The sequence below is a fragment of the Staurois parvus genome, unplaced genomic scaffold (genome assembly GCF_062004578.1).
Source record: "Staurois parvus isolate SC_StPar_1 unplaced genomic scaffold, SC_StPar_1.0 ptg000439l, whole genome shotgun sequence".
NCBI classification, from domain to species: Eukaryota; Metazoa; Chordata; class Amphibia; order Anura; family Ranidae; genus Staurois; species Staurois parvus.
The window spans coordinates 628983-655906 of NW_028318235.1; the positions used below are offsets into that span (position 1 = coordinate 628983).

General features: G+C 45.7%; 1 protein-coding gene across 8 annotated transcripts in view; it reads left to right on the plus strand.

The window, feature by feature from the left end:
* Positions 1 to 26924, plus strand: part of SEMA6B (semaphorin 6B) — a 1127599-nt gene that overhangs the window by 338684 nt on the left and 761991 nt on the right. For 2 of the 8 annotated variants that reach the window (XM_089687861.1, XM_089687859.1), the window contains exon 3: positions 5240 to 5362. The exons of the other annotated variants lie outside the window; for them this stretch is intronic. The gene's annotated coding sequence lies outside the window, so the exon portion shown is untranslated. The remainder of the gene's footprint in view (positions 1 to 5239; positions 5363 to 26924) is intronic. 8 annotated transcript variants of the gene reach the window in all.

The following is a 26924-nucleotide window of genomic DNA, read 5'->3' on the forward strand; positions in this document are numbered from 1 at the left end:
CCATATTAAGTCCCCAAGTCCCCCCTGTGTCAATTCACTTACCTTTGCTCCGCGCGTTCCTCTCACCGTGTTCCCGCGCTGTTCCGGTGTAGCATGAAAATCTGTCTCCTATGAGGATCTGTCCCCCTCGACGTATCTGCGCATGTGACAGTTTCAGGCATTAGCAGCCGATCGGCGATCTTCGGCACATGCGCAGATACGTCGAGGGGGACAGATCCTCATAGGAAACAGATTTTCATGCTACACCGGTCTTCAGGGCGGACTGTGAGAGGAGCCTAGCGGGAGCCTAGCTCCGCGGGCCAGATTAAAAGGTACGCCGGGCCATAGTTTGCCCATTGCTGCCCTATTGCCTGTCACCTGGTGGGCAGTGTGCTCCGGAGCCGCAGCCAAGGTGAAAAAGAGCCGCATGTGGCTCTGGAGCCGCGGGTTGCCAACACCCGGGCTAAGGCCTTTGATCGGGTAGACCACGAGTACCTGTGGCTTCTCCTTGATAAATATGGCCTGTAGGGGAGGTTCATTGGCTGGCTTAAGACCTTGTATAGCGGGGCGGAGAGCTTCATGCTGGTGAATGGTTGGATTGGGCAGCCCTTCGAGGTTGGTTCAGGGGTGCGCCAGGGGTGTCCTCTGAGCCCTTTACTCTATGCTTTCGCGGTCGACCCCCCTTCGTAAGGAGGTTGGATGGCGGAGCGTTGGGTGGGTTGCCGGTGGGCATTCCTGGGGAGCCACCTTTTGAGGGTCATTGCCTACACCGATGACATTTCTGTCTTTGTCTCCGGGGCTGAAGAGGCGCAGGTGGTAGTCTCGGAGATAGAACAGTATTCTGAGGCGTCAGGGTCCAAGGTTAATGAGGACAAGTCTGAAGTTCTCTGGCTAGGTGGGGAGGGTGATCGCTTCTCACTTCAGGATACCTTCCCGGAGTCCCAGCAGGCAGTTAAAGTGTTAGGCATCGATTTTGGCTGTGCTGATTATGGCAAATGAAATTGGGAGGCCAGGCTGTCTGATGCCGAGATCAAGGTGAAGTGCTGGAAGGGTTGGCGGCTCTCCTTGAGGGAAAGGGTGGATCTGATCAAGACTTACCTGATCCCCATTTTTTTGTATGTCAGTACTGTCTGCATCTTGCCGGAATCTCTCTATACGAGGATTTACAGCTGTTTTTTCCAGCTATTATGGGGAAACAGGCTGAACCTTGTGAAGCGGGATGTGACATATCTATCCAGGCGGAAGGGTGGCCTAGGTATGGTCAACCCAGTGGTTTTTTTCTCTCTGGTGTTCTTGAAGCACAATTTTGGTAATATGCTGGCAGAGAGACCGCCTGCATGGGTAAGTCTCTTTCGGAACTAGTTTAGGCCTTTTCTGTGCTGTTGGGAAAATGGTGGGCCAGTGAAAAGCTTGAGGGTTAAGCATGGTAAGCTCCCGACTTGCGTTGCCCTGAGTCTGCCAACACACACCACCGCCTGAGTGTTTTCAGAGAACATCAGGAGGTCCTTGGGTGAGAGGATTGTGCCCACTGTCTTCCACGCGCCGCTGGCCTTGAGGGATTGCCCAGGCCATACTATTCGGGAGGGCTTGCGTTTAATAAATTCTGAGTGGATTCCCTTCAAGTTTAGGGACCAGGCCTGGCTTGGCTTTCATGGTAGACTGTACGTGAGGGGGAACCTGAAGTACCGCTCTCTGGACGACCATGGTTGTCCAAAGGCGGAGTGGAATCTATGGACCACTTCTTGCTTCGGTGCCCCTTCAATGTGGAAGTCTATAAAGAGGTGGGGAGGGCCCTTGATGTCCCCTTCCTGCACTGCTTGTCTTATGCAGAGTGGGTGTATGGAGCATTGCAAGACCGCCAGGGTTTTGATTTGGACACTGTTTTTAGTCAGCCTAGTTGTCCGTTACTTCACGTGGAATGCACGGTGCCAGGTGTCCCTGCAGCAGAAAGTCCTTCCTGTCCCGGTGGTGGTGTGTGGCATCCTTGGTGAGGTGGGTAAAATTCAGGGTCTTAAGAGAGACAGGTGGAGGCGTGAGGCCTGGATAGAGGCGTGGAGGGGTATCAGGCCTGTTTTCGCTGGTCAAAGCCATAGTCTGGCCAATAAAAAGACGCCTGGCCCAGACGGGTTAACAGCAGAATTTTATAAATGTTTTAAGTCTAGCTTGGCGCCTTACCTGGTGGAGGTTTTTAATGGCTGTCTGGAGGAAGGCTCGCTTCCTCCCTCCATGAGGAAATCTGCTGTAATCCTACTGTGAAAGGGTAAGGATCCTTCAATGATTGGGAACTGGCGCCCCATCAGCCTTCTCAATGACGATAGGAAGATCCTGGCTAAGATCCTTTCAGTCAAGACACTTTCCATTTTCGCTGCTTGTTGACCTCTGGGTGCTGGGGCTATCCTGTTTCTCCTCTGACACTCCCTAGGTTTGTTGGAAGCTGCTTTTTGAAGAAAGGCTACATGGACCTGAGGATCTATGTTCCTTAGTCTCTGTTGTGTAACATTTTGTATCTGTGCTATTTGTCACTGTTTTTTCTGATGAGGCCATGAAGGCCCTTTGTGCTTTTAAAGTCTATTATTTAAGAAAAGCAAGTCCTTTGACCACATAGGTCTAAGTATATATTTACCTTATGGACTTTTTGTTGGACTTTGAGTTTGATTTCTACAGTTACATGTGAGTAATGTAATTTTACATATATTTATTGCTTTTTCTATTTTTGTATTTTTGTAGAAAAATTTTGTGTTTGTTGGTTGATAGATCATCAATAAACAAAATTTCCTTTCCTGACACCGTGTGGAGAGGTTGTGCTGAATTTTGCTCTGCTGAGCTCCAGGAAGGCCCGAGAAGCCTGGGGCTAAAGTGCCCTGCTCAAGCCCAGGGAGGATGGCGGATCCTGGGCCTGAGTCCAGTGGTGGGAGACCCCTGGAGGGGCCTAGTACCGGTCCTGGCTTCCCATCTGTAGAGGACCTGGGAACAGCCCCAAGGAACGGGGAGGACTATGGTGCATACCGTGAACGGGTGGCTGCCCGGATCAAGACAGTTGAGAAGGAGGAGGCGAAGCTGGGAAAGCTGAGCTTGGAGCTCACAGTTCCACTCATCATATGACCGGGTCTGGAGCACCAAGCGCCAGACAATGAAGCCGGACCTGGAGGCGTTGGAGAAGCGGGTGTCCCTCCCAGGGAAAATATGTGGCGGCCCTGAAGAGAAAGAGTGGCGTGTTGCGGGAAAAGCTCCAGAATGATGCCCGTTTTAAGGCTGCAAGGAGCAGGAGCATGGCTGTGGCGAGGGGCCAAGTGGAGGTGGTCTCCTCCATGGAGGAGCTATCAGATTCTCCGGCGGTGAAAGGAGGTGAACCGGTGCAGGGGCAGGCTGAGCCTGCTGCATCTTCCCTGCAAATGGGGGCTCCTGTTAAGGGAGACGCTGTTGACGTGGGAGTTTCGGATTTCCTCCCCCTCGGGCAGCGGTCAGCTGATTGGGGAACGCAGGTGGAGGAGGCAGAGTTGGCTGGAGTGCTTTGTTTTTGCAGACCTAGGTGGGTTGGCCTTACCCGCAAACTCATATCCCGCCAAAATGTGATCAAAAAGGTCACAATATTGGTAAGGAATGAATCTGTCCTGGTCTCTGACATTGTTGTGTGGTTGGGGAGGTACGGGGATGTTTTGGGGCCCTTGTCCAAGATTCTGGATGATAGGAAGATCTGGACGGGCGGGTGGACGGCCACTGTGCGGTTAAGGGTAGAGGGTGATGTGCTGCAGCACATCCCCTTCTCCCTTTCTCGGAAGGGATCGGCTCATTGTATTTTATGCCGGTCAACCGCGGGTATGTCACCGCTGTGGTGGCAAGGGGCACTTTGCTGCCACGTGCCCGGTCATCCGTTGCTCCCTGTGCCAGGAGATTGGCCACCTGGCCAGGGATTGCAATATCAAAGCTGCAATGTTTGCGGTGTCCTTGGCCATTCCTACAACCAGTGCCCTGAGGCTCTCCGTAATTTGTCTGAAGGTGAGTTGGTGGTGGAGCTGGACAGGATTGAGGCCGAAGAGGCTGCAATAGCAGCAGAAAAGGCCAGTTTGGCCTCTGCGGCAGCTTCAGTGGAGGTAGGGGAAGTTTTTGTTGCCCCTTCCGTGTCTGTCCCCCCTGTTGAGTCTGCCCTGGTCCAGTCCCCCATAGTCTCCCCTGCTGTGCCTGTCCCCCTTCCCAGGAGAGGGAAGAAGTTGGTGGAAGCTGCCAAAGGGGCGGGGGTGGTGGAGGTTGTCTGGGCCTACTGTGCCTGTCCCCCCGGTTCTCCATTTGTGGTGGGGTAAGGTTCCTAAGGAAAGCCCCCAGGTTGCCCAGGGTCCCACCCAGGGTGGGCAGGATGGGGTCCAAGTGGAGAAGGGGTGGTCGGTTGTGGGGAAGCAAAACAGACCTGTCCTTTCCATGGCAGGGTCGGTTTCCTCCCTGGAGGTGGAGGACCTGGCTCTGGATAATACGTTTGGGGCTCTATTGGGGGAGGAGGAGGAGGTTTCTAGTGATCTAACTTCCCTGATGGAGGAGGCGGAGGGTGTTTGAAAAGGTCAAGGGACCCTGCCAAAAAGTCTAGGAAGAAGGTTAAACTCCTTTCTCGCAACCTTTATCGGAGTGGGAACTGCCATTAAGGTGATCAACTATTAATGTCGCCAGCGTGAGGTCTGTAAGTGCTAGAGAGACAGCCTTTTTTTTGATCAGTGGTATGGATGCTGATATTTTCTTTTTGCAGGAGATCAGGTTGTCCAGCCTGGCGGATATACATCTGGCCAAGCGGGAGTGGAGGCGTGGGCCATCCTACTGGTCTCTTGCGGCTGAGCCTTACAGCGGAGTTGCGGTGCTTTTTACCGGTATGGTAATGTGCCGGTGGGTTATTGAGGTGGAGATTGGAAGATGTTTGATCTTGGATGTCCTTGTGAGGGGGCAGGAACTGCGCCTAATCTATATATATGGACCGCAGTCCAAGTGGGACAGGAAGTGCCTCTTCACAAGGATCAAGCCTTTCCTTTTTACGTCCTGGCTGGTGGTCTTTGGAGGTGACTTTAATACCATAACTAGGCCCAAGGACAGGAGGGGCTCCAATGACAGGCTGGGATATGACAGCGTTTTTCTAGCACTGGTTTCACATTTAGGAGAGGTAATAGTCAGAGTAGGATAGACAGTTTTTTTTTGAAGGAGGACTCTGCCTTCTTGGCACCCGAGTGTCGGGCGGTGGAGTTTTCTGACCACCTTATGCTTACTGTGACTTTGAATGTTTCAGACACGCCGCTGAGAGGGAACGGCATCTGGAGGTTGAATTCGTGTCTGCTGGAGGACAAGGAGGTGAAACAATCCTTCGAGGAGTTCTTTCAGGCTCAGGAGACTGTGCTGGATCTCTGCGACAGTAAGTCGGAGTGGTGGGAACTTACCAAGGTGCGGATTGGCAGGTTTTTCAAGGCCATAGGTAAAAGGAGGCAGTTTGATAAGTACATCGCCTACCAACGGTTGCGGAGGAAGCTCGGCCACCTTGTTTCTAGCGGTGGAGATTCTGGGGCAATCTCGGAGGCCAAGCTTCTCCTCAGGAAGTACCAGTATGACCGGCGTACCTCTTTGGTTCTGGAGAGGGATTATGGGAAGTAGCACTCGCCCAACCCTTTCCAGAATTGCAAACAGGGCAGAGACCATCTTAATTGCTGCACTCTAAAGGATAGTACGGGGTCCCTGACAAGATCCAGGTCAGGGATCCTGGAGGTCTCTAGGTCCTTTTTATGAGGACTTGCTGGGTGAGAAATGCCTCGACCGGACAAGGATGTTAAGCTTTTTGGAGTCTACACCGGGTCTGGACAGTAATGTTCCGCCTGCGAGTTTGACTGGGGAGATTACTGCAGAAGAGGTGGTCAAAGCCATCGATAGTCTGGCCATTAAGAAGACTCCTGGGCCAGATGGCCTGACTGCTGAATTTTTTAAAGCTTTTAGGTTCAGCTTGGCGCCTCGCCTTGCGGAGGTTTACAACTGCTGTCTGGACGAGGTGTCCCTCCCTGCATGAGGCAGTCTGCAGTGATTCTCTTGTTAAAGGGTAAGGATCCTTCAGCTATTGAGAATTGGCGCCCCATTAGCCTTCTCAATGTCAATTCTGGCTAAGATCTTGTTCTGGCGCCTGTCGTCAGTGGCGGATGGCTTGCTTTCACGTCAGCAGCATTGCTCGGTCCAGTGCAGGAGTATCATCACAGCGGTGTTAGCTGTCCGGGAGGCCCTGGAACGGTGTAAGGCTGAAGGATGGGGAAAGTTTCTGCTGGCAGTGGACCAGGCTAAGGCCTTTGACCAAGTCAATCATGAGTACCTCTGGCATCTCCTGGACCGGTATGGTTTGGAGGGGAGGTTCATTGACTGGCTGAAGACGTTGTATAGGGAGGCTGAGAGCTTCATGTTGGTGAATGGCTGGGTTGGGCGATCCTTTGGGGTTGGATCCGGGGTCTGCCAGGGGTGCCCGCTGAGCCCTTTGCTCAGCCTTTGCCATTGACCCCTTTGTCAGGAGGCTAGATGGTGGGGTCCGCTGGGGATCTGCCCCTGAGGGTCGTGGCTTATGCTGATGACGTTTCTGTTTTCATCTCTGGGTCGCGCAGGAGGTGGTCTCAGTGATGGATCAGTATGCCGAGGCATCTAGCTCCAAGGTCAACCAGGACAAATGCAAAGTTCTCTGGATGGGGAGGGAGGGTGAGAGCTTCTCACTCCCGGTCACCTTCCCAAGGCCTCAGCAGAGTATAAAGGTTTTAGGCATCAATTTCGGCCCTGCTGATTATAGCAAATCAGATTGGGAGGTCAAACTGTCTGGTGCCAAGGTCAAGGTGAAATGCTGGAAGGGGTGGTGGCTCTCCTTGAGGGAAAGGATTGATTTGATCAAGACTTTCCTGGTCCCTGTGTTTTTGTATGTCAGTTTCGTTTGCCTCTTGCCAGAATTGCTCTATACGAGGATCTACAACTGCTTCTTCCAGATGTTATGGGGGAACAGGCTGAACCTTGTCAAGCAGGATGTGACCTACTCATCCAGGCGGGAGGGTGGCCTAGGTATGGTCAACCCGGTGTTTTTTTTTCTCTCTGCCAGCATGTTACCAAAATTATGTTTCAAGAACATCAGAGAGACCACCTGCATGGGTAGGACTGTTTCAGGCCTGGTTTAGACCCTTTCTGAACAGTTGGGAGAGTGGCGGGCCAGTGAAAAGCCTGCGGGTCAAGCACGGTAAGCTCCCGGCTTATGTGGCACCATGCCTGAAGTTACTCCGGCAGTGGCATGTGACGGTGGAGGAGGTCAGATCCCTCCCTAATAGACTCCTGGGTGAGAGGATTGTGGCGATCGCCTTCCACGCTCCGTTGGCCTTGAAAGATTGCCCAGGCCATATCATGAGGGAGGGCTTACGTTTAATAAATCTGGAGTGGATTCCCTTGAAGTTTAGGGACCAGGCCTGGCTCGCTTTCCATGGCAGGCTTTACGTGAGGAGTAACTTGAAGTACCGTCCTCCGGATGACCGTGGTTGTCTGAGGTCGGAGTGTCAGGGTGAAGTGGAAACTATGGACCACTTGCTTCAGTGCCCCTTTAACGTTGAAGTGTACAAAGAGGTGGGTGGGGCTCTAGGTATTTCTTTCCTGCACTGCATGACATATACAGAGTGGGTGTATGGAGCATTCGAAAGCCGCCAGGGTTTTGATTTGGACACCTTGTTCTTAGTCAGTTTAGTGGTCCGATACTACACGTGGAACGCACGGTGCCATGTTTTCCTTCGGCAGAAAGTCCTCCCCATCCAGGTGGTGGTGTGTGGCATTCTTGGTGAGGTTGGGAAGATTCGGGGCCTTGAGAAAAACAGGTGGCGGCGAAAGGCTTGGATGGAGGCGTGGAGGAACATCAAGCCTGTAGCTGCTGCCTGTTGATCTCGGGTGGTGGTATCTGTCCCTGTTTTCCTCTTTTCACTCCCCTAGATTTTGTAGGTATGGAACCTTTTTGATGGAAGGCTGCTGATGGTCTAAGTTTCTTAGTCTTCTTCGTAGGTATATATTGTTTGTTGCCAAGATGTACTAGGTTTAGGCCATAAAAGCTGCCTGAAGCAGTAAAGTGGAAATTGATTGTGTTTTCTTTTTGGTTTCTGGCCATAAAGGCCTCTTATATGAATAAGTTTTTATTTTGTTGGGGTGGTCTTGTATGCCTGTAGCATCAGGTTTTGTTGCTCTTTTTTCTTCCAGGGAAAGGACTTTCAGTTTCTGAGCCATAAAGGCTATGAGTGTTTCCGTTTCTTTATGTTGTGTTTTTTTTCCCCAGGAAATTCTGGACTTTTTTTTGTTTACGTATTAAGGTGATGTTTATACCTATATTTTGTAATTTTGAATAAAAATTGGATTGGAGGATTGTATGACTTAAATACAAATAAAAAATCTCCTTTCCTGACACTGCCAAAGCTACATTCAAGTCTGTCCCAAGCAGTGTTAACACCTGCAGTAGTGTTGTCAGTGTGAACAGCTTTGAGTCTTTTAATACGTTCAGCAGATTGAGGACCTAGCCACTTGATAAGACAATTTAGTTTTTCTGTAGTTGTGGCATCTAATTCACTAATCATGGCTTTGAAGGTGAATTTCCAGCATCAGCATCATTCAGCTGATCAGCCTATACTTGAGAAGGGAGCATGCTTGCTGTCCAGTGGTTTCACGCATGCTCTGAAACACATTGCATTGCATGCTTGTCCTTTCTACATAATCACCCTGACGCCGACGTTGCACTTCAAGATAGTGTGCTGTGTCCATCTCCGATCAAGGTAAAGAGCCAATGACATTGGACACAGCCGATCATGTGGTAAAGAGGCAATCACATCCAATCACAAATGTAAGCCAAGAGCGGTAACGCGCTGTTAGCGGCTTTTCCTCCTCACACACGGATGTATGTGGAGGAGAACCCGGGAACAGTGAGTTACTGTTGAACCCCTTCTGTACTGTGCACCACATTGCCTTGAGTGCTCTGGTTTAAAGTGTACCTGTCACAGTACCCATCAGTGTACCTGTCAATGCATCCATCAGTGCACATGTCAGCACATCCATCAGTGTAACCTATCAGTGTACCAGTCAGTGCAACCTATCATATAGTTATGGGGCTTTGTGGAGGATGGATGCAAAATTATTTTTACCTCCTTAGTAACATAAATGTGTCTCGAGCAATATAAATTGGGACTATAACTGTACCTCCAGAGGTATAGCAACAACATACAATGTCAATATATAAAAAAAAAATTATTGGTACATTATACATATATCACAAAATCCTAAAAATGTGTCACTTTTGTATAACTGTTTCTGTTCCTGAGATCCTATTCTTGTATTTTTGATGCATTTCACGAGAAACTCACTTCCTTAGGGTCTTGGATCTCGCAATACAAAGACTGGAACAAATTATACACAATTATTAAAATCATATAATAGTTATAACGCTACAAACAATAGTAACGATCAATTTCATAACATAGAATTTGTTGATATATTGTCTCCAATTGATAAATACCCACCCTGGATTGTTGAATAGGGTCAGTAAGTGCAAACAAAATATTGTTTAATTCTAAATATTTGTTACCTTATATTTGCCATTTTTGGATCTTTTTGTCCGAAAGAGGTCGGATGGGCTAATTACAACTGATTTCTATTGTAAAAGTACAGCAGGAAATCCACTCCTTCATTTTAAAAGTGCTCATTCTGTTTGTTTAAAAAATTAAATACCCAAGAGCCAATATTTGAGAGTTAAACGTAATTGCAGTGAGAAATCATATTATAAAAATCAAGCGGATAACCTATTTAAACGGTTTAAAAATCAAGGCTATAGCAATAGGTCCTTGAAAGAAGCTTATGGGGAAGCTAATAACAGTCCATGAGACTTACTTTTATTCCAAGGTGAGGTACAAACCCATTATGAAATACAATGATCAAAACAAACAATTGAGACATCTTGAGTAATCCCTGGAATTTGTTATGAGGTGATCCCACACTTGGCCTATTTAAAGATCCTGCACCACATATTATATTTAAACTTAATCGATCTTTAAGAGATTTACTTGTGGCCAGTCACTTTATTAGAGATCCTAAAAAGGGTCCTTGTGGCTTTCTTCCAAGGGGCACCTTTAGATCTGGGACATGCTGTTCATCAAACAAGGCAAATCCTTCATCCTACCCAATGGGAAGACCTTTTGAGGCACAAAATTTTGTGAACTGTAAGACAATTGGCATTGTATATTTGCTCACATGTGGCTGCAATAGCTACTATGTGGGTAAAACAAAACGCCACTTATGGACACAAATTAAGGGTCATGTTTCAGACATAAGATGTGGTATCATGGAAAAAAAACAGTTGCTAGACCTTTTGCAAGATACCACAATTATAAAACTGATTCTCTTCAATTTCAAGCCCTGGCAAGGATTCACCCCTCTTCTAGAGGGTGATTATAGGAGAAAGGTTCAACAAACAGAGACAAAATGGATTTATAAATTACAGGCAACCCACCCACCGGGTCTGAATGAGACAATTAGCTTTGCCCTGTTTTTTTGTAGACATAGGTACTGATCTAGTGCAATGGTGCAGGTCCTGGAAGTGATGCTGTGACATACGCTGCATGTCAGTTACAGGGACAAAGTTCCACATCATTTCTGGTCACAGTTTCTGCGTTTCGGACCTGCCTTGCTGGTCTATATGCTGGGGAAGGAGGTTGTAAGGGCAGAACTTGGCCCTAGGGACTGAGATAGCCACAGGCATAGAGGTGTGGATATTATTCTACACTCCTGAAGCGGGAGGAGCCTACCTCTACATCATGGGTATGATAGGATCCCCTGGTGGTTGCAGATGGCCTCAGGGAGGAGTATCTTGGAGCACTCGCACTACCTATGGGGGTTTCTCTCTCTGCCACCATTTTGACCATGTGCTTAGTGTGGGTTGGTGATATAGTACCTGGACTACAGGTGAGTTTTGATTACACTATCTGTATTTGGCTTTGTAAAATCTCTGTCAACAACACTAGTCCTATGTTACCTTTTGATCTGTGTGTGGATCTCTTTTCAATTTTTTTATTTTTATTTTATTGTAGTTTTCAAGTAGAAAAACAAAATAACATTATTTGCCATGATGGTCACAGATGTTTAACAATCTACATGAATCAGTACAGTTATACATGGCATAGTATGGAGTGGGGAAAAAGGAAAATATAAAACAAAGAGAAAAAAAAATCTGAAATCACAAAAGAAAAACGAAGAACAAATATTAGCAAAATAAATACTATTCTCTACTAGTACCCTCGGGAGTGGAAGCTTCTCCTCATATCATCGATTATAAATCATAGGAAGACCTCAAGCCCACTATGAGAATTAGATGTGACATGGTCACTAGGTATACATGGGTTCTAGGTGAATGAGGACACCAGAAGATCAGATGCTGTATAAGGGGGAGAGTCAAGGGGCGGGTGGGAATCAAGAATCTTAAGCTTGCCCAGGGAATTAGAAAGGTCTGTTCTCAGATACCAGTCTGTATATTGGAAAGATTGCATATACGACATGAGCTCTGTACGGGAAAAAAAGTGTTCCATGTAGCATCTCCATCGGGCAAAGAACCATTTTGTACAGAGGAAGTTAAAAGCAATAGTATCCAGTTTCTTCAGCATAAATAACGAAGAGAGAGACTTCTTGACAGTGAGGATGCACGGATGTGGTAGTTGTATCAAAGCTTGAAGAATCACTCTATGAGCCACCAATAGGCATACATGGGACCACTGTAGTAGACGTATGGTAGAGAATGAGGATGGTGTTTCTGGTACAGTATGGCCAAAAAGGCATATCAGTGGGTCTTTATGCAGTTTTCTTGTATGCATTTTTGCAATATAAGCTAATACTTTGTCCCAAAAAATAGTGATAGGGGGACATTCCCATAGGCGGTGGAGTAGCGATGGTCAATGAAGGGAGCGCCACGGGCAGCTACATTGAGAAGGGTCCCCTGGAACAATGCAAAAAGGATAATATGATCTATGGATTAGTTTAAACTGAGTCTCACGCCAATTTTCAAAAGTGGTGAGATGGCATATCGTCCAATATCCTGTCAGCAGTTATGAAGTATCACCTTGATGAAGGGTGGATTTGACCCTACTGGGAGCAATCATGCTCCTCAGATCCCGTGGGCATCGAAAGATAACTTCTGGCCGGGGCGGTAGGTGTGCAGCAAGGTGGGGGTCTTGGGCCAAAATACCCCAGTACTTATTCAGTATCAAAAAGAAAAAAGATAAGAAAGTGAGCGCTTTCACATCAGCAGACAATGCACCCAAGGCAATCACAGTAAAACCTTCAAAGATACACAAAAATATAGGGAGTGCGGCGCTAATGAATATGAGATCTATATGCATAAATGTGCTTCAGATAATCCGAGACACAATATGGGATATAACATTAAACAAGGAAAATGACCAGTACATCAGATAAATGGATATGAATGATAATGTCCAAACAAGTTATTGCAGAATCTTGCATAAAAAGCCAGGATCAAACGGTAGGATCAAACGGTAAAATTGCGCACTCACCGGACGCGCTATAAAAAAGCGCATATGTAGTAGGACCCCTGGAAATCCCTCATCAAGCGAGGACGATGGATAACCATCTGGGAGCAGATGATCCTGGTGTAATGGACAGCCTCCAGATCCAGGAATCCCCTTTAGACTGGGTGAATAATGAGTAAGGAACTCCCTCCGGTGGTCAAGATGAGTAATAAGATGTCCTAAAATTTATTAGCTCCAATAGGAGCCAAAAAACACCTCATAGTGTAGTAAGTAAAATTGAAAAATGTATTCCAAAAATATATAATGATAAAAGACAGGGCAGAGACACTTAAACAGATGATGATGAGAGTAACAGTGTGACTGACCCAAAAGTAAGATGGCCGACGGGCCTCCTCGTGGCTCCAGGCGGCTAAGATGTCACGCTCTGCTGGCTCCTCCTAAGGCCTTTCGTGCAACTGCACATCATCAGAGGGGAGGCCAACCTCTGAGGGGGGAAAGTAAGACAGCTGAAAGACTAAACGGATAAACCAGGGCACTTTCAAGAGCATGGTTAGTATAGTGTGAGTTACCCGAGAGCCAGTCTAGACCTTGTCTAAGCAAACAGGAAACATTGTAAGTTAGGAATACTTACACCCCCTTCACTTTTAGGGAGACATAATTTATGTAAAGCAATGCAAGCTTTTTTGCATCGCCATAGAAAGGCTAGTAGGGTGGTATGAATTTTCTGTACATCAGAATGTTTAAGGAGAATAGGAATGGTTTGCAAGCAGTGCAACAAATGGCCAAAGATACCATTTTGAGTCAGTGACATCACCTGAAAATTGATAGGGGTAAAGTCGCCCAAGCTTCCAACTCCTGCACAAGTTTCGATATTAAAGTAGGGTAGTTCAAATGATACAAGGAATACAGTTCACGTCCGTCTTTATTCCTAAGTAAGTGATAGAATGCTTCGCAATGCTATACAGTGAAGAAGACCGTCACTTGAAATGGTGGTTTAGTATTAAAACTTTGCTTTTATCAAAGTTGATCTGTAGCCCTGAACAGACCCGGAAGGTCACAAGTAAATTATGAAGTATGTTCAAATCCATAGAAGGGTTGGAGGAAAATAATAAAATATCATCTGTAAACAAGGCAGTTCTAAGGATTCATCCGCTAATAGATACACCACTAACTCCATTAGGCGAGTTTAATATTCTGGACAGGGGTTCAGTTGCAAGGTTAAAGAGAAGAGGGGACAGTGGGCATTCCTGCCTCGTGCCCTTAGCTAGGGGGATAGGCGCTGACATGAAGTCTGGGGTGAGTTTGATCTCCCATAGGGAGCTATGGACCTCCACCCAATATAGCTGTGAAAACATGGTGTAGAGTATCAGGAATTAATTCTTTAGTAAGCTTATAAAATTCACCTGCGAAGCCACCTGGGCCAGGTGCCTTAGCAGGGGTTTGATAATATATCCTCCGTAGTAACAGAGGCATTTAACAATTCTAGCTGGGAAGAAGAGAGTTTAGACAAACGCAGCCAAAGCAGTGGCAGCATCTTCATCAATAGTATTATTTGAGTAGAGAGATGAGTGCGCATGCGCGGGAGCATGCGAGTGTGGGCATGCGCAGTAGCGTACACGTCACCGCAAAGCATTGATTTCCCGAGGTGTGGTGGCAATAGAGCCCCTCATGGATTTAAGACCAGAAATATAGGTAGGCATTCTAGGTCCCGAGCATAGTTTGGAAAGGAATTTGCCCGTCTTGTTACCAAACCTATAAAATTTCAGAGTAAGATAATTTGGCTGCTTCCTGGAGTGTAGTCAAAATCGTGTTTCGCCTTCTGACATGTCCGCCTGTTGGATGAGTTGCGGTGGTGTAGACAATGCCACATACGCTTGTCTCAGAGATTCACTAGCTGTATTGTTGACGGTAATGTTTTTTGAATTGGGCAGTGTAGGAGATAATCTTGCCTCTGCGGAAGGCTTTACCGGCTTCCCAGAATAAGTCTGGATCACTTAAGTGGGCTCCATTGGTGGTAGCATAATCAGCCCAGACCTGATACTGTCACATACCTGGTTGGGGAGCCTGATGTGGAGAGGAGATGTCCTCTTACTACTCCCGCTCGGAGCCCCTGATAGTGGGAACAGAGGGTGCAGAGCCAAGAGTGGCACAAGTGCCGGGTGGGTCTGAAGCTGGTAGCAGGCAAGTGAAGACCCAGGAGATCTGGATGCAGGCCAGGTGTGGATGCAGGAAGGTGGGTGCAGCAGCAGGCAGATATGGCAGCAATCAGCATTCAGACCGGGAATAGACACAGGAGCATGGATGCGGCAGCAGGCAGGTATGGTGGTAACCAGGATGCAGGCCATGTGTAGGACCGTGGGTGCAGCAGCAGGTAAGTATGGCGGTGACCAGGATGCAGGCCAGGTGCAGGACTGTGAGTGCAGCAGCAGGTAAGTATGGCAGCAATCAGGATACAGGGTGCAGATACAGGTAAGTAGGTGCAGCAGAGTCAGACAAGCCGAGTCAGGATCAAAAGCGCAAATCAAGTACAAGGGAGCAGGCAAGCGGATAGTCAGGGATAAGCCGGGGTCGGTGCATGCGGAGTTCTTTCTTAGTCAGGGCAGATCAGATACAGGCAACAGAATCAGGTTATGGAGTGCAGAATGTTATAGACCAAAAGGCATTGACTAAACTGTATTGCAGGTTTAAATCGCCCGCCTTGCGGTGACGTGTACGCTACTGCGCATGCCCGCACTCGCACCACCGCGGCCTGAAGGGATTCTCCATTTCTCCAAGGCTGATTTTTTGGCCAGGAATTCTTGGTCCACTACATCTCTGCCGGCGATAGCTTTCGGGAATAGAAAGCAACACTTTTCTGGTTTTGCGTAAAGTCCATGTAGTTGGAGGCGACCAAGGACCTTCTGCATAAAACCCCCGTGAAGTTCAATGGATGCAGAAAAGATCAGGATGTTATCAAGGTATACAATCACAAAGATGTCTAAGAAGTCCATGAAAATGTCATTACTAGGTGCTGGAAAGTTGCAGGGGCATTACACAGTCCGAAGAGCATAACTATGTGCTCTTAGTGCCCAAACCTGGTACGGAAGGCTGTTTTCCACTCATCTCCTTCTCTGATCCTTATGAGATTGTATGCCCCTCTTAAATCCAGTTTTGTAAATATGGTTGCAGATCTGAGCCTCTGGAATAGTTCAGGGACTACTGGCAGAAGATATCTGTTCTTCTCCGTGATGTTATTTAATTCACAGTAGTCCACACATGGACTGAGGGAGTGATCCTTTTTTTCCCACGAAGAGGTTCCCTGCACCTGCTGGTGAGGCGGAGGGGCGGATGAACCCTTTTTGAGATTATCTTCGATGTAGTCCTTTAATGCCTCCAACACACGCTCTGACAGTGGAAAGATCCGACCAAAGGGAATCTCAGCTCCAGGTAGAAGTTCAATCGGGCAGTCCATGTGTAGGACCGTGGTGTAGCAGCAGGTAAGTATGGTGGTGACCAGGATGCAGGCCAGGTGCAGGACTGTGGGTGCAACAGCAGGTAAGTATGGCAGCAATCAGGATACAAGCCAGGTGCAGATACAGGTAAGTAGGTGCAGCAGAGTCAGACAAGCCGGGTCAGGATCAAATGAGCAAATGAAGTACAAGGGAGTATGCTAGCGGATAAGCCGGGCTCGGTGCAGCAGAGTTATTTCTTGGTCAGATCAGATGCAGGCAACAGAATCAGGCTGCACAGAGCAATCCCTGACAGATACAGTGTATGTTTAAAATCTTCATTATTGGCAAGGTATGAAGGGAACCACCAAAGTGTGTGTGGGTGGGTGCATGGTGATGTTAATCCTGACAGCTCCCCCAAAATAGGGCTATGATCATAAATCACTATATCTCCAATTTGTGTCATGTAATGAGGGGAGAAGGGCCGGGAAGTTAAAAAAAAAAAATCAACGCGCAAAAAGGAATTATGCAGAGGAGAGAAAAAGGTCAATGGGGTGGGTCAGGCTCCAAGTGTCAAGGAAGTGTATAGAGGCAATGGATTGGGCCAGGAGGGTAGGAATAGATTTGGGAGAGGGGATGTCATCTATGGGTGGGGGCCAGAGCGATTTGTAGAGAGGTGCATGATTGAATTAAAGTCTCCCCCTAGTAAATGCAGGACCTTGGAGTACCTTAGAAACCAAGTTTTGAAAAAAGGAGGTGCCAGGAGAGGTGTTAGCATAGATATTGGTGATAGCAATGTCTCTAGAAGCAGTGGTTAGGTGTAGTGTTAACCTGCGGCCATCAGAGTCTGCCTCCATGGACCGAGTGGAATGTTTGAAGTATTTATGAAGTAGGATGGCTACCCCGGCTTTTCGACCCACAAATGAGGAACCATAAACTTCTCCAAACCACAATTTACTTTTACAAAGGCAAGGAAGATCCTTGGCAGTCTGATGAGTCTCCAGAAGGAGTGCGTGTCTGCTGTCTGCATGCATGCGCTTCAAATGTCTTAAAACCTGCATGCGCTTATTAGTGGAGCAAAGCGCCTTGACATTCCACGATATAATTTTCAGGTGATCATATTGCCTGGAGGAGCCATGACAGCCTGAGTAAAGGTATGCACCACCAATTAGTGGAGTCAATAGCCATGGCAGTCATTGCTCCCCCAAGCAGAGAACCACTGCTGAAGGGTTAGATATGTGTAAAAAGACATAATAAATATGTTTGAACTAAAAACCACAAAGTCCAGATCTATATTGCAAAAATTGTCCCTTGTGCTGGAAATCAATTATCAATGCACACTATTTAATAAAACTGCTGCTCACTGCAACCTTTACCATGTGATCACCCAACGTGTGCTCTCACTTTCTTTGAATGACCATGCTATAAAGGTAATTAATGCTTTTTTAATCTCTACTGGGGATAAGTAGTACCGACTGCTCTTTTCAGCTTCTCCTCCTAGAGTGTAACATAAGCATAACACAAAATATGCAACAATAGGTACATATGGATACAGCACTAATAGTGTATGGTTTATAACAAACTCTGTTTACCCAAAAGGCAACAACATAGCACTGGATTAAATTAATGGGAGAAAAGACAGCAAAGAGGCAGCATTAGATCCACAATGAAATATTGACAAAGTCCATTGACAACATGTCCCTGGAAGTTGACTTGATATTCAAATAGAAGCAAAGGAGCAGCAAAAAGGTCCACAGCTCAAAGTAAATAGTTAATGTATGGCTTACAAGTTTACACTGAGACAGGACCTGATACTGTCCGTGAGTCCAGCTGTGGGTGAAAGGAAGACTATAATTCACAGTTTCTGGCTCAACAGATCTGGGAGGACCCAACAAGCATGTAGGAAAAACACAGAGTATCCAGGGTGCAGGCTCAGGACTGGAAAGGTAAATGCATGCAGAAAAGGGGAAGCATGGGCCGCTGTACAGTGAACCAAGAAACCAGCAGTTGGGCAACATGGAGCCAGGACCAAAAAAGAAAACACTTTTGGCACTGCCTCATTTTTCAAATCTGCCCAAAGAAAGGAAACTGCTGATTTATAAGCAGCGGATGACAGGAGAATTGATAGATCTGCAGGGGACCTATACTGATACAAGCATTTAATGACAGGGAAAATTATTATAAGAATGGCAGAGCTGCAAGGAATTAATGAGCCAACCTGTGAAGCGGCAGAGGACGGGAAATACAACTATGGATGACGGAGTGTGTGTACAGGTGTGAGCAGAGTCTGAGTGTGTATAGGTGTGAGGTATCAAGTGTTTACATGTATTAGGAGGGAGGGGGGGCTGAGTGTGTACATGTGTGGAGGGGGGGCTGTGTATATGTGTGGGGGGGATTTGTGTGTGTATAGGTGTGCAGCATGTTTTCAGGTTTTCAGTGCTGTGTGTGAGAACAGATTGGGGGGGGGGGGGCATTGAAAAGGTAGTGCAGTTAGTGTTACTGTGGGGTCCTGCTCAAAAGAGTCTACCTTGTTGTGGCAGGCTTCATATTTTTGGCCAAAATATCATTCATTACTGTTGAATCTTGCAAGCACTGATGACTTGGAATACAATATTCATTTTCATATATTAAGTTGTAGGCGTTAAAATAAAAGTGGGTGCACTGAAGGAGTCAGCGCAGTAAAATATATTACTGAATACATTTTCAACCAAACAAACAGTATACTGTATATCATGATGTAAAACCATTACACTACATGAATTCCCAAAAAACAGTTAATGAAAAAAAAAAAACTCAATGCAAAAGCTATGTAGATACATACTGTATAGGATATATTAATTAAATTATTATGTAAACAATAAATACAATTTGTTTATTTGATTTCTTCAATATTTTTAAAACAAATTAATTGTACATGTATCTTATTAAAATGAATAATTAATTCATGTTCCTATTGTAAATACATAAATTACTGAATCCTATTAGGCAAGTGTATTATATATTCATTTGTGTATCCATCTCACAATTACTTCATGTAAGCTGTAAAAAATTGCAAACGTTATACATCTGTATACCCATAAGTTATGGTAAACCTGTTATGAATTACCTTATAAATTGTAATGTATGTAGTATATGTTCTACTAATTGTGAATGACCAAGAAAGAATAAAAGGAACCAGATGTAGTATGTTGATGTGAAATTAATTAACTACCATATGATGTGGACCTCCAACTCTTCATTAATTCCATTCGGAGCCAATGTATTAAATGTAAAAAAAGTGTCACGCATGTAGCACATATGGAATCTTTCCAGAAAGGACTGGGTGTCATCAATAACTTCGATAATCCAGACCTGAAGACCCTTGGTACATTTATGAATTTATGATGGTGTAGAGTAAAATGTTGGAAGACGCTATGAACAAAGTCCCCATCCTCTAAAAACCTTCTGTGTTTTCCAAATCTGTCTCTATCTGTGCATATGGTGCAGCCTACATAAAGAAGGCTGCATGGGCAAGAGAGACAATATACTACAAAGAGCATCAAGTACATGAAAAATTTGTTGATGGTGTACTCCTTCCCATTGTTATCATGAAATATTTTTTGGTGGTGGTTTACAAAAGGGCACATTTTACATTCTTCACATTTTTTTTCTTTCATCGAAACATGCCCTCCAGTTTGCAAAATGTGGCTATGGGGTAGAGAGAAGGCTTGGTGGCTTCACACAACTTACTGGGGAAAATAATGTTCTTAATGTTAGTAGATCTTTTGTAAACAATCCATGGTATTTTGGGGACAATAGGCCCTAAAATTTGTATCTTTCCAAATGTTCCAATGATGAGATGTAATTCTTTCCATCTGCTTAAATTTGCAATGGAAGTTAGTGATGAACTTAATATCTGACTGTGTTCTCTTGGGATTTTTAATGAATGTAGCAAGACACTCTGACTAGGCCATATCCACCAGGTCTGCATTATATCCCTTTTCCAAAAATGTATTCTTAAGAAGAGCACCCTGTGAGATGTAATCTACTTCCTTCTAAGCCTATTGTACTGGCATTTGGGAATATTCTTAATCCATTTTGGGTGATGACCAGTATGATTTTGTCAGGGCCGGAGCGGGGGAATGGACAGGCAGGCCTTATGGTAAGGTCACGCACCGACTGGCGACAGCCACCACCCACAGACCAGAATCCCTCATGGCGCGGAGTCTAAGCCCCAGCCTGCCATTCACCAGGGCCCCTGATGGTGGGGATGGACTTGACGCAGCCTGAGACCAGGTCGCGACCCCCAAGTAACCCCAGCTGCCGCCAATGGCATATAGCTGGTGGGAGCCAGATGGGAAGACATATAGATGTTGAAACTAGATGTTTGGCAAAAAGGTTGTTCTTCCAGATACAGGACTCCTCCCACCAATCCATGGTTAGGTTGGCGTAGCTGGGTGCAAAGGACGCGCCTAATGCTGTGCCCTGATATATTGATGACATAATCAAGATAGGACTGTTCCCTTCTGACATCGATGCTTTTGATTTTGAGTTTATTAATAATTGAGTTTGAAAATTCATGTAGTGAATTGATGGTTTTACATCCTGATTTGTGTTGTTTGTTTAGTTGCGAATTGTATTTACCTAATAAGTCAGTAATGTATGGTATTTTATTGATGCATGTAAGTTTTAAACTATATATATATATATATATATATATATATATATATATATATTCACACACACACACATTTTTCATCTTGAGTTTTTTCCTAAACTCCTTTGTTACTCCCTCTATCAGTTCAATTTCCAACTAGCATCAGTCCCCTGTAGTTTTACAACCTGTAACTCTCCTTTTCAATTACTTTTTCAATTAAACATCGGTCCCCTGCAGTTTTGTTTCCCTTCATCCTCTGCTGCCTTAAAGTAGTTTCTTTCATCCGGCACTGTTCCCTTGCAGCTTTACACTTCTATTGTGAATTCTCTCTGTCATCCGTAGTTGTATTTACCCCTGTCCTCTGCAACTTCACAAGGTGGCTCTATCAATTTTCCTATCTTCTACTGCTTTATAAAGTGGCAGTTTCCTTTCTTTGGGCAGATTTAAAAAAAGAGGTGGCGCCTCTGAAACACATAATCTCTGCCCAAATCCCAATCCCGGTGGTTGCCCCAGAGCGATGGAAAAAGGCTGACAGACTTCACCAATGTGTTTCCTTTTTGGTGGGTCCTGGCTTCATGCTGCCTAACTGCTGGCTGCTGAGCTCACTGTACAGCGGTCCACGCTTCTCATTTTCTGCATGCATCTACCTTTCCATCAATGAGTTTCACTCTACCAATCATCTTGTAATGCTAGATATTGTGTGTATAAATAAACTTTGTGACATTTATTATTCCTGTGCTTTGGTTACTTTGTGCATTATTAACCTTGCAATGGTGAAAACTGTTGTATACTACTCTCCTTGTAAAGCTCAGTTCTCTTCCTGTTAGGAGATGATGATGTCTCCCAGCTCTGTCCTACTAGATTCATCATGCTACATGACTTCCTCAGAGGTGGATGTTTATTTAAAGGCAAATTTGTCTTTATTACGTTTTTTGCAACAAGGTTTACAGAACAAAATGAAAGAGACATGCATAATATACAAATAATCAAATAGAAATCTTGAGCATAAAGACAATCCAGAGAAGTAATTATGAAGAGCTATACTCAGCGGATAAAATAAAGGATCAACTGATATGGAGATAGCAGTAATATAATTCTCAGGGAGGTACCCCAGGGTGAGACATGAAAAACATTGAGAGGCACCTCCATATGAAACAATGTACCAAACAAGACTAAGAGAAGAGATAGTGGAGTGTAGAAAGAATAGAGAGAAGTGAGAAGCTACTACTAGAGACAGAAAAAGACTAAAAGAGAGAGAGAGAGAGGGGTCGGGAGGTGGTAAAGACATGGGGCAGGATCGTAGTGTCATACCACTAGGGAACCCCAGTGGCATAACCTAGCGGTATGTGGCCAAACAGGGACAGGAAGGCCAAACTGATGACCCCAAATCAGCGATCCGGGTAGATGAGGCCCAACTCTATTGGGACACAACAGGGGCACACAACTCCCAAAGGGTCGAAGAGGAGGAGAAATGGAGCCAGACTGACCACAGTAACTTGTGTTTATCATAGGTATCCTTGGCAAACGCCAACATTTCTTCCATACGTATGATATAATTATCCGCAGAAACCCACATCGGAAGATGCGGGGGGCGGCCGTCCTCCAAAAGAGAGAGATCAATTGGCGAGCCACAGACAAAAAGAAACACAACAAACATTTCTTCTGCACTGCCACGGAGCCCGTTAGGATGGAGAGGAGAGCAATCTCCGGCGAAGAGGCCAAGGACTCACCATAGATCTTTTTATAAATATCAAAGACCTGACCCCAAAAGGGTTGTATCAGGTCACAATCCCACAAAATGTAGAGCTGGGTACCGACAACCAGATTACAATGCCAGCAAAGATTGGATGTTGAAGGGAATATTTTATGCAGGGAGAAGGGATCTCTATACCATCGAGAAAGGAGCTTAAAGTTCTTTGCCTGTGAATAACACAAAATAGAAGATTTATCAGTGAAATGAAACAACGTAGTCCAATCCTCTGCCGAAATGTCTCTACCCAGTTCTTTGAGACCACGTCCCAGTAAAAGGAGGAAGTTCGGAGTGAAATGCACCATGTAGTACTCTGTAGAGGGAAGCCAAAACATGTCTCGGGGCTTTGGAGAGGGAACACAATCGCTCAAGCTCAGAAAGAGAATGATGAGTATGAGAAGTAGAGTATAAATGTTTACAAAATAAAGATACAGTTGCAAGAAAAAGTATGTGAACCCCTTGGGATTACGTGGAGTTTTGCATGAATTGGGCATAAAATGTGCTCTGAACATCATCTAAGTCACAACAATAGAAGAACACATTCTGCTGAACATAATACTACACAAATATTAGATGTTGCCATGGTTTAATTGCACATAACATGTAAACATTCACAGTGCAGAGAGGAAAAAGTATGTGAGGCCCTAGCTTAATGACTTCTCCCAGAGCTAATTGGAGCCAGGAGTGAGCCAACCTTGACTCCAATCAGTGTGATGATATTGGATGTGTTGCTGTCAGCTGCCCTGCCCTTAAAAAACACACACCTGTTTTGGGTTTACTGGTTTCAAGAAGCACTGTCTGATGTGAACCATGCCTTGCAGAAAAGAGCTCTCAGAAGACCTACGATCAAGAATTGTTGACTTGCATGAAGCTGGAAAGGGTTACAAAAGTATCTCCAAAAGCCTTGATGTTCATGTGTCCACGGTAAAACAGACTGTCTACAAATGGAGAATGTTTAGCACTGTTGCTACACTCCCTAGGCGTGGTCATCCTGTAAAAATGACTGCAATAGCACAGCGCAGAATGCTGCATGAGGTAAAGAAGAATCCCAGAGTGTCAGCTAAAGACCTACAGAAATCTCTGGCACATGCTAACATTTTTGTTGACACATCTACAATAAGGAAAACATTAAACAAGAATGGAGTACATGGGAGGACACCACGGAGGAAGCCATTGCTGTCCAAAAAGAATATTGCAGCACGTTTGAAGTTTGCAAAAGAGCACCTGGATGTTCCACAGCACTACTGGCAAAATATGCTGTGGACAGATGAAACCAAGATTGAGTTGTTTGGGAAGAACACACAACACTATGTGTGGAGAAAAAAAGGCACAGCACACCAACATCAAAACCTCATCCCCACTGTAAAACATGGCGGAGGGAGCATCATGGTTTGGGGCTGCTTTGCTGCCTCAGGGCCTGGACGGATTGTTGTCATCGATGGGAAAATGAATTCCAGAGTTTATCAAGACATTTTGCAGGAAAACGTACGACCATCTGTCCGCCAACTGAAGCTCCGCAGAGGATGGGTGATGCAACAGGACAATGACCCAAAGCATACAAGTAATTCAACAAAACAATGGCTGCAACAGCACAGAATACGCCTTCTGGAGTGGCCCAGTCAGAGTCCTGACCTCAACCCGATTGAAATGCTGTGGCATGACCTTAAGAGAGCGATTCACACCAGACATCCCAAGAATATTGCTACACTGAAACAGTTTTGTGAAGAGGAGTGGTCCAAAATTACTCCAGATCGTTGTGCAGGTCTGATCTGCAACTACAGGAAACGTTTGGTTGAGGTTATTGCTGCCAAAGGAGGGTCAACCAGTTAAGTCCAAAGGTTCACATACTTTTTCCTCCCTGCACTGTAAATGTTTACATGTTATGTGCATCTAATGTTTGTGTAGTATTATGTTCAGCAGACTGTGTTCTTCTATTGTTGTGACTTAGATGACGTTCAGAGCACATTTTATGCTCAATTCATGCAAAACTCCACGTAATCCCAAGGGGTTCACATACTTTTTCTTGCAACTGTATAGCAACTTGTCTAAAGTATCCATCTTAAGGGTGTTAATGCGTCCAAACCAGATCAAGGATGAAGCACCCCACAAAGCCAAATCTTTACGTAAGCGTGAAAGCAGGGGGAAATAAGTTAATATAGAGCGTTGAGATTGGAGGCAATCAAGACCCCAAGATACGAAATGTCCTTTGGTTGCCATTGATTGAAAAGAGAAATTAGAGCGTAAGTGTGACAGCACATAATCTGGTAAAGAAATATTCAATGCCTCAATTTTAGAAATGTTAAGTTTAAAGATATTGAACAGGCCAAATCTGTGAAATAGACTAGAGAGTGAGAGGAGTGGCTGTTGTATGTATATCAAAAGGTTATCTGTGTAAAGAGATAGTTTGTGATGTGAAGAGGGAGTGCAGATACCCATGATAGTCGTTAGCTCTTATGGCCTTCGCGAGATGTTCCATAACTAAAACAAAAAGCAGCAGAGAGGACAGCCCTGTCGAGTCCTGTTCGATATAGGGAAGGACAAATAAACCGAACCATTCACCAGAACAGACGCCGTGGGATGAGAATATAGGGACATAATCTTAGCGTGAAACCACAAACCTAAACCTATCTGCTCGAGAGTGAGGCACGGGAAATGCCAATCAACGTGATCGAACGTCTTCTCAGCATCAAATGAAAGCAGGCAGGCCTTCAAACAGTGTTGCTTGACATAAGAGATAAGGTGGATTGTTTTAGTAGTATTATCCCTGGCTTCCTGACCGGGGACGAAGCCAACCTGATCATGGTGAATCAAAGCTGGTAGGAAGGATGAAAGGCGGTTCACCAGGAGTTATGCAAAAAGCTTGGTATCCAAGTTTAGAAGAGAGATTTGACAATAACTACTGCAACGAGAGGGGTCCTTACCTGGTTTAGGGATAACCAAATATTGGCGGACAGTCATCGATAACATTAAAGGCTTGAGCTAAAAGTGGGGCCGGTTGGGTGGCAAATTTTTTTATAAAATCTTGGAGTAAACCCATCAAGGACTGGACACTTACCAGTTTTAAGGGCCTTGATTGTCCCAAGAACTTCTGGAACAGAAAAAGGCTCTTTTGAGGTCTATTTGTTTTGGCGGTTTTTCTCCTACACTTATTCAGTTGGTTCTTTCTAAGATTCTAAATGTAATAAGTGATTACAACCTTTTGTCTATACATGAATTTAGCCAATCCTTATGTGGCTATTCCCAATAATGTTAATACCAAATGATAACAAATGTGCACATATATCTAATTTATTTACACAGAAAAGAAGCTTGCTATTAATCAAATAATAACAAAATGTGGCCGGTATAACTTTAAAAGTAGTAATATTACAATGTAAATACAAAATGTTACCAATATAAAGAGATGATTACAGGAAAGAAAGTTACAGAAAAGAAACATAGAATAATACGGTACACAGACATTCTGATGACTGGGCTTCCAAAAAGGCAAGGGACAAAGAGGCAGAAATGTGGACAATGGCATACTTTTATACCCCCTTCCCCCTCCATTCCAGGTAGTCGCACCCTTCAATAGGTTCCAGTATTTTGCCATTTCTGTTCAAAGGGGGGCTCTGTGACTTGTGAAAGATATTGGCCAACTGTATAGGCCAATGTCCAGCGACGCATACCTCCTTTGAAGCCAGTTCCCGCAGGAAAATATATGACAATACTCCCTAGGACAGCGGTTCTCAACCTGGGGGTCGCGACCCCTTTGGGGGTCGAACGACCATTTCCCAGGGGTCGCCTAAGACCATCGGAAAACATATTTCCGATGGTCTTAGGAACCGAGACACCGCTGCTCTGTCTCGCGATCTGTGGGCGGGATGATATGCTGCCCCTGTAACCTGGCCACACCTCCGGGATCACTCAACAGCTCCGCCTCCTCGCCGCTGATTGCCCACCGGAACTGTAGCTCAGGAGAGGCACACAGGCGGCCAATCACCGGCGAGGAGGTGGAGCTTGGAGAGGAGGAGCCGAGCGGCAGAGCGCGCAGATCGAAGAAGATCGAGGGAGCTGCAGGACCGAGTGAAGAGGAGAGAGGCCAGAGAAGGAAGACAGCTGACAGGTAAGTGCAAATTTTGCTTCTGCAGGCTGTAGATGGGAGAGGGAGAGAGCGAGCCCAGGCTGGAGCAGGGGTCAGCAAGGTAAGTATCATTGGTGTCAGTGGGAGGAATAGTGCCCCATCATTTGTGTCACTAATACCAACGATGGGGCACTATTCCTCCCCCCACTGACACCAACGATGGGGCACTATTCCTCCCCCCACTGACACCAATGATAGGCACTATTCCTCCCCCCACTGACACGAACGATGGGGCACTATTCCTCCCACTGGCACCAATGATAGGCACTATTCCTCCCCCTACTGACACCAATGATAGGCACTATTCCTTCCCCCACTGACACCAACGATAGGCACTATTCCTCCCCCCACTGACACCAACGATGGGGCACTATTCCTCCCCCCACTGACACCAACGATGGGGCACTGTTCCTCCCCCCACTGACACCAACGATGGGGCACTATTCCTCCCCCCACTGACACCAACGATGGGGCA